Here is a 9,275-nt window from a genome sequence, read left to right as displayed (position 1 = left end):
ATTTGTCAAGTGTGTCAGTGGGAGCCCAGAATTGTCCTTAGTGGTAAGAACAACCTGCACTGAACTATTGATAACTCCTGGCATTAGGCTTTGCATAGAACAAAGCATGTATGGGAGAGCTCCAGTCATCCTAAACTGGTCCTTCTGTAAAGACAAGCAGAAAAGGCAGAAACGGTTACTGCTCTGTGCCTGGCGTATTTTCCTTATTCATTGTATGTGCTGTTAAACTGCACAAAGTCCCTACCAAAATCAGCATGAAGTCTGCTAGGCATTCCCTGTCTCTGTAGGAGGGATTGTTCAGGCAGGGAATTCCTGTCCAAACTGGTGGTCCTGAGTAGGCATTTGCACCATCCAGCATGTGTGTAACGAGTTGCTCCTTTTGCCTCTCCCTTATCACCTCTGATACCTACTTCTATAGGCAATGCAAATACCCACGTCCCTTCTTCTCCCTGCCAGGACTGTTTGTTGTTCGGTGGTTAGCCAGAAAAAACACGGACCGTGACAGAGCAGGAACCAAGTTTAGGTTTGCTGGATCCTAGCCTGGTTTCACAAAGACTGCTTTCATGCTGAAATTCATCAATGGTTTTCAGAAAGCATCAGTGCAAGGCCAAGGATTATGATTCTTCTAAGCTGAGAGGTCAAAAGTATAGTTTGACTCTGAATTTCATGCGTCTTTTCGAGCAGAGCTATGTGTATAATTTAGCAGTCTTTCTACTCACAAGATCAGAAGTAGGGAGTGCACATAAATGAACGTCATTGCAAGGAAAAATGAATGTCCTGAATTAGTAGAAAAGGTGGAAGAACTCTCGCTTGTTTTCAGAATTAACCAAATTAGTAAGCAGCAACAGACTCGGTGTAACGGTCTAGTATGGGAAGACCTGACATATTGATCACGGTGGAAAAAGCAATTCTTGGAGCCTCTTCCTCACAGCTGTCTTCACAACAAACAGTTCAAATAATTTTGATACTCTTCTAACTCTACTCTGCATTAAATATTTCAGTAAAGAATTCCTACATTGCTGACGTTGGTGCATTGTTACCCAGTGATAGCTGTGGTGAAAACTCAAGTACGGACAAGCTGAAATTTCCAGTTTGCCTGCAGGACATGTGCTGTCTGTTAGAGTGAGCATGCACAGTGCATCCAAAACTGTTCTCTGCTTTTGGAAATACCAGTGGGATCCCTGCAGTGTGTGAACTGTACCTTTTAGACGTAATGAGAATTGTTTCACACAGCATTAAATTATGGTAGCTTCATGGTCTTGCAAGTGCCAGTGCTCCAGCTCCCTGGGTAAAATGTACTGCACAGAAATGTTTGCCAAAAACATCAGTGTGGAGATGCAGCCAAAGCAGTGAGTATATTTTGAGGTTTACAGCTGTTTTGAAGAGAGATTCAGAGATTTTTACCTTAAGTTTCAGAGGAGCAACCAGCAATAATTCCACCCTGCTCCATCCTGATACAGGGGACGTACCTTCTGCAATTTCTCTCCTTACTGAACTTAATTACAGTGAGCTTAGGCGCTATGACAGGTCGCTGTACAACCTGTTTGGTTTATATACATGCTGCAAAACCCAGTGAACTGCAATGAAAAGTAAGAGTCTGAATTCCATGAGAAATGTACGTGATTCCCCTGCTCCACAGTACTCGAGGCTTAGCATGACACAGAGGTGACAATGCCGTAACTCCTCATTTAGGCCATGTGCATTAATCTATTAGCACCAACTGTGCAGAAGCCCCATAGGTCAGAGCCACACGCACTGGACAGTAGTCAATAACCATGCAGAACTGTGGTGGAAGTAAAAGAAATCCAAATACTTCCTTCCTTAGAGGAGAGCTCAGTCCAAACACGGGCAGACTGTGTTTCTGTGTTCAGATTAAGAAACCGGATAAACGTTTGCCTCCCTTGGCAACAGGGAAAGATGTTCTTCAGCTTTCATTAAGTTACAGCATTATAATCTCCATTTATTTGTTTCTTCTGTTAACTGGCAGATATATAGCTGATTCTTTCCATTTAAAAAGTTGGCAAAATTGTCTCTACATCCTCCACTGTGACAGTAGGAAAATTACTGCCTTTGAAGTGGGTCTTTTGGTAGGTCCGATGTCGCGTCCCAAAGTTGGAGCGACTCAGGTTCGTGGATTTCCTTTGTCAGAATTAAGGTGAAACGACACCAGGGGAGTTCAAACAACAATCAACATTTATTCAACCTAGCTAACTTTGTCCAAGTACACATGAACTTATCAATATGAACCTTGCAACATGTCATTAAGCCGCCATTTGAGAAGAGAAGGGAAGTATAGAAAAATGAAATGGAAAAAGGAACATGAAACTGTGTCAGGAGAAGAGCCCTCCCGTTGAGTCACGAGGTTCAGAGCAGACCCCCTTGCTTTCTGGACTCCTTCTCAAAGAGGAGCTCAGGGGCGGCTAGACCCACTCCTAGTCTCAGACTTGGTCAACGGTTTATGTTTAAAAGGATGAGGTGTAGGGACTGTGGAAAAGAGAGAAGGAAAAGAGGGAGAAAGAGAATGAGAGAAAGAAAGAAAGAAAGAGAGAAGGGTTTCACCAGTCCTGGGTCCAGCGTTGGTCCAGCCAGCGTAGAGATCCAGTTCCGGAGGGCGCGCCCTGAGGACTCGTTCTCTCTTCTTTTATAGTGTGTTAGTTGATGATCTCAACACGCGCAGTTCCCACACCTGGGGTTCACTGGAATCGGTCAGTGAGCTTTGGGGGGGGGGTGTCATTGTGGAGTTGCCTCTCTTTTCCTGCTGGCATGACCGCTTAAGATAGAAGCACAGTCCCAATTTCTGTGTGGCCTTCTTCCTCCAGGAAGGCATAAATTGTGTTCCTTCTCCTGGTCACTTAAGATAAGGAATTGGGGCTTTGGAGAAGTGCGTTCCCACCCCCCGTGGGGCCCTCTCCTCTGGCCACATTGTCCTGTTCACAAAACTCCAGCACTTTTACAGAGGCCGTTTTCTCCAGCAAAGCTCTTTAACGGATGTTTGAGACATTGAATTTGTCAGACTGTCGCATCCCCATAGCTCTGTCTCCACTATTGGAAAGTGGTTTTGGTTTCAGTTTTTTAAACTTCCTAGCTCTGAGGCAATTAATGTGTGGTAAAATCTACAGCTGGGAGGAAATTTTTCCAACAAAACACCTCTCATGAGCAAATACTGATTTGTCAAAATCAAAACTGTTCCTGGGAATCTGTTTTCACTCAATTCTAGTTCTGAAATCATCAATGTGTCTGGTTCTGCATTCTCAAAATTAAACCTAATGATTTTTTGGCTTTGAATAACTTTTTGATTGATTTGGAGGAGAAGCATAGTTTGAACTGTCCTTTTGTTAAAGAAAAAACAAAACCACTAGGGAAATCCTAACATGGGCAAAACACTTTGTCATTTTTTATATGGTAGTAACACATGAAAAAAATGGCTCATTCTGAAGAGGATTGTACCATAAATTGTGTATATGTGTTCAGTTTAAAAAAAACCAAAAAACCCCAAAACACTCAAACCCTGTGACATTTCCTTCCTTAGCAGAAAAACACCAAAACAGAGACACAGAACCTGTATCCCAATGACCCTCTTTAATAACCAACTGTCTACTGAAAGATTGTTTCCTCAGTTCAACTAAGAGACTGTGTATACCATCATGATAGATGAGAGCTGCAGAGACTTTAGATAAAGACTCCTCTGGAACAGCATAATTGATGGAGAGCTCAAAAGCGTGGCACTGGCTTCTTCTTGCTTTCCTTAAAATATTGACCTTGGTAGCTTTTCAGGCCATGTCTGTGTTTCCTGTAATGCATTTATTTGATGTGAGCTAACATTTTTCTAAGCTGCTTTGTCAAGCGATCGAAGTTATTAGTAAAATTATGACAACATTTGTTGTGCCTTATAAGAGATGAAAATTAGTCTTTTACTTCATGTTATATATATATATATATGCTCAGTTTGAGTAGCAATAATTGTAGAGTAACCAACTACTTCTGTCATCTACCTTGGCATCACACAATTTTTTTTAAACTAACAACCTAAGAAAATAGTGGATTTTCTTTTCAGAGGAAAGAGTAAAATGAACTCAGCAAAAGCTATAAACCAAACTAAGAACACAGATTGATAAGCTTCTTTACCTTTAAAAATCAGAGCAAAAGCTGTTGCTATTGTTATTTTTATCCTGAGAAGTCACCCTGCGCAACAATATACTAAATGGTACTATGCACACTGCTCACTGTAAAACAGCTCAACATCCATGAGTCATTTGCTATCATTTCTGAGTTTTTATGCCAAGCACCTGCCTTTTAATTTGCTACGACCAACCTGAAACATCTGTCAATTTTTTCCCCATGAATTAATAACTCTGTAATTAAAATCCAGCAGAGAGCTCAGCTGAGACTCCTGGTTAATTAGGACAGGAGATAGTCATGTGAGCGGCATGGCATTACATTAGTTGGAGAAGGCTTGGATTTGAACCAGGGCTCAATGGGTGACACGGAGCTACCAGTCCATGATATAACTATGAAGCTTTTGGATATTTGTTCCAGTAGCCAGTACGTCTATCTGTGGGCAGTCAAATATTGCTGAAATTATTTAATCAGGATGCAGTGCCTGAAAACTCTTTTCTTTAAATGTGTATTTTGAAAGGATCTTGTTTTAGTTATTGCTATTCTCCAAATACTAAGAAAATGAGAAGAAGCGGTGCTGAACTAAGCTCTTGCCTAGAGCTGTTTTGCACTTCAAGTGGCAGTGGGAGTGTCACAAAGAGAAAAATTACCTTCTTGGTAAAGGCCATACCTCCTGCTAACGTGCAAAGGTTGAGGATTTTAGTTTCTTCCAGGATTGCTTTCTACACTGATAATTGCAATGGTGTCCAAATCATCAAGACTGTTCCTGGTACTGAAAATAGCAGCTTGATTCAGGTTGATTCCTACAGCTTTTGAAAGGATTCTTCTATCACATACTTGATACGTAAGGATTTGGGGATTGGTTTTTTGCTTTTTGTTTTAAAACAGCAGAAAAATATATTTGTTGTTATATCACATTTCAGTACACCTATAGATGAAAACATCTGAAGACCTCATCACTTGTCAAGTATTTTTTATTTTTAAAAAGTGCACCAGTTAATATCACAGAATTTTTCAAGCTTCTTCATTGAAGGCAAGGAAATTTGTATTGCAGCTAAGAGTGAGATATGAAAGATTTTTATCATGAACTTCAATAATTTGAAAACAAAGTTAAACTAAACTTGTAGCACACAGTAATGTATACCATAGGTAATCTGAATGTCCTGTGTACCACAGAGAAAAAAGTGTCATGATAACTCAGAAAGCATTCCTATTTTAATTGGACAATTGTGTTTTACTACTGTCCAAATCCACAAAGGATCCCCTACGAAATAAACTTCTTTAAATAGCCTCTAATGTAGAGAGCGGTTTGGCCAATTCATATATTCTTCATTGTCAGCTTAAATGCAAATCAGTTATTTGCCATTTTCCTTTGCAGGCAAGTTCCCAACTTCTCATACCTTATTTTCCATTTTGAGCTTGCTCTTTACACAGCAGTATATATATAGCAGTAGCATCGCATTAATGGGAAAACTATCTACAATTCCTGTAATTTAAGATTCAGGGAATTTTTTATTTCTTTATAAGTTTTCCTGTGGGATTCAAGCAGAGGATTCTACCTTCTAGTGGATAAGGTACATTTAATAATTTACCTCATACAGGAAACTTGAGTCAAGACTCACGTTCTGCAGTATAATAATGATTTCATTGTTTCATTATAAATCTAGAATCCATTGCAGGAAAATATGTCTCTGGAGAGAAGCTGGGGGAACTGGATGATGCATCTTTGTCTCTGAGAAGGTGAACTTGAGAAAAGGCTTTGGTAGGTTTCCTAAATATACAACAGAATATTTATCTCCAGCCTTGATCCAGGGAAAAAGGAGGATTTTTTCCTGAAAGGAAAGGGAGGAGAGGCAGGAAAGCTTTTGGATTAACACCACATCATGAAGGTAGAATCCCAGAGGGAGGTAATAGTAATATCTTTAAAAAAAAAAAAAAAAAGTGAATAGATGTAAAATACTTATTTCTGAATGATTTTACACTCAGCCTTACGTAAAACAAGGCACACACGGTTTTAGTTTCAAATTAGCTGTGACTCCCATAGTGTGTTATTAAAAAAAAATGTTTTTTTCACTTGGAATTCTCAGTGTTTTAGAAGGGGGAGAAATACAGATTTGTCCAACTTCACATGAAAGTCCCAGGGCAGTGGCAGTGTGCTGAGGCTGTGTGGTCCAGGAAATGCAGCACAGAACCGAGTGAGAAAACCTGACTGTCATCCACTTGTCAGTCCTGAAAAATAACACATCCCTTACCCTCTTCTACCTTTTGAGACCTTTGCATTGCATATACAGAGATTTTTTTTTTTTTTTTTAATTTCAGATGACAAGAAAGCATTATAATGCTAAAGAGCTGCATCTGAACCACACTGTGTATATGAGAAAACCCAATATGGCTGATAGGGTATGGCCTTTTCGATAAACCATCCTTCACTCCGACTAGCCACCGCATGAAAAATGAGGAGATTTGTTGAACAAGATTGCCCTCTGCAGGCCACAGACCCCTCCATCCTTCACTGCGGTATTTGTTCCCCTTTTCTACACAGGTAAATTAATTATGCTGTTAACATAACAGGGTTTGGATTTTTTTTTTTTTAAATAAAACAGTAGTTACTTAAATAGATATTTGGGGACAGCTCTGTATTCTTAGTGAGACTGTGTCCCAAACATTAATTTAATTTGCCTAAATAGCTCCCGATTAGGTTTGCTGTTATCTGAAGGCAATGAGCTAATGGAGATGATGCAGAAGGGATTTGATTTAGCCCTCTAGCTGTTTGTTCAAGTTGAGCTACCAGCACAGGCCATAACCAGCATCTGGTCTAATGAGCTACAGTGAGAATCCTGCTGATTGTATCTTTGTTGTACTGGATAACAAGGAAGAATCACACTAAAATAGACTTCTGGTAAAGACTGTGAGAGTAAATACAGCTCTTGGGAGATGGAGAAGGGAATACTTTGCAATTCCTCACCTAATCTCTGCTGAATAATGATCTTTAAGAATCTTTCTCATTTTTAAACCAAAAATCATCACCATGGTTTATAATTTTCATATAACAAATAACAGCAGGTACAAGTCAATAGCATAAATCAGTTTATGAATATGACAGCTGTTAAGTATTTCACTCAATGTGTTGTGTATGTATGCGATTCCTTGAAGATAGGACTGAAGACTAAATAAGCCAAAGGTGTGATTTTTAAAAAACTAAAATGATGATATATAACTCTGAACTTTAAACCTAGCAAAACTAGATTGAGAAAATCTCTGCATAGCTATAGCAATTAGGGATGTGATTTTATATTTGTAATTGACATAGCAACATGAACAAAATCTCCAGTACAAATAAAATTACATTGACAAGCCTGCTTATGTTGGTATAATACATGTTAGCTCAAGAGGCAGATATAAACTATGCCACTAAACAGTTTTCTTTCAAAACATTTTGCAAAGAGAAATTGTTTAGCCTCTTCCTTCTTTCTTTTTATAACATGCTATGTGTGCTTGCAAAAGACAGAAAATGTCCCTTAATAGTAATAATTAAGTATAATACTATATCTGCAATAATAGTAAAATTGCAAGGAGTGCAATAGGACTCTCCTGGGACTTTTTGACCACCGACTCATAAATACCAAGGACTCCAGTCCAGAGAAGGCTGAAGAGCCTGGCAGGCTTGTTTCAAGCAGAACCTGAAGCCCACTAGGAGTTCATAGATCTAGACCAGTGGCTGATTTCAGTGAGTAACTTTAATCAGTAAATTCCCATGAAAAAAGGCTTAATCAGATTTTTTTCCCCTGAGTAGCTCAATAAAATATGCTTTCTGAAACAAGATCTGACTCACATTGCAGGTTTAACAAGGGCTAATTTAAATAGGCCCTTATTTCAGTTTTGGTGTTAAAGAGCAAACGAAATAAACACCTAAGTTTAGTGGATGTCTTTCAAAATTCTGCAACCAAGAATAAATAAACGAACTCCTGTTTTGACGGATGATGTCTGGCTTATAACCAAATGACAAGACTAACAGAAGTATGGAAAATTGAGATGTGTTCATTAGAAACAGTCTCAAATGGAACCTCACCAAGCTGTATGATGAACTCCACCCATTTGCTGTAGAAAGAATAAGAAAAAGACTCAGGTCCTACGTTCATTGTACATGACCAACTTGCCTAAAAGTTCTTGTAATAACTTGCTTTTTGTAGAGATACTCGCAGGTACACAAAAAAGTATGTTCTTCTCCAGCCTTTATGTTAAAGCCATCCAGTAGATGGGGCCATAGAGTTACACAAAATGCGAAAGAAAGTAAAACGAGTTTATCCTAGGAAGAACATCGTAATCAGTGCAAATAGAGCTTTGTTAATTCATGAAATTCTAATGTCAGGCAAATAATTTATTTGGTTATATCATGTTCTGACTGTATGACTGATTAAGCTGTACTCAAATGCTAGTTAATATGATTCCGTATTTGTTTGATACTGAAATAATTATAACTCTCAGTCAACAAAAATTACAGCTGAGGTTTTAATTTTCATTCATGCCACATTCGTTCCCCAAGTATTGTATAGGTCTGAGATACCGTCAGACTTGTGATGAAGTGACACAATGAGAGTCATTGATAGTAATTGTAGCAATAAAGTCCCACATGTAGAAACATGTATGTGGCGAGGGGAACATGTTAGTGGTTCCTACATAATACAAAGGATGACTTTATGAATGTAACTTACATGCACTGGGTTTTTTTCCCCTGCTTCTTTGAGATCTGTGTACCTGTTCCTGTTAAATCTGTGAAACAGAAAGGAACATACGGGTTTGAGAAAACATGTACGAACGTTGCAGGAGCAGTGGTCAGCCCCGGTGATTTCACAGTGGTGGATCCTAAAGTTTGAAATGTGTCTGCACGTAGCGTGCAGTATGGCGTAGCAGAAGTTGCCACTCTCACTGCATTTGCAGTCTTCTTTTAAAATGAATGAATTGTGCGTAATCAATTTAACCAGCAAATTGCATCAAGCATCCGTTTAAAAGTGCACATTCTAGTTTGCTTCATTTGAAAAGCCTGATTTTCTGTGGTCTCGTACCTGAAGTGAAGATCTTAACACTTCTACCGTAAAGCTGATCCTTTAAACCCGGTTCTGCTATAAAAAGTTCTTCAAAATACCTGAAAAGACAAAATT

Source organism: Harpia harpyja, chromosome 14 (genome assembly GCF_026419915.1).
Source record: "Harpia harpyja isolate bHarHar1 chromosome 14, bHarHar1 primary haplotype, whole genome shotgun sequence".
NCBI lineage: Eukaryota > Metazoa > Chordata > Aves > Accipitriformes > Accipitridae > Harpia > Harpia harpyja.
The sequence above is the reverse complement of the archived record's forward strand: the minus strand, read 5'-3'. Positions refer to the sequence as shown.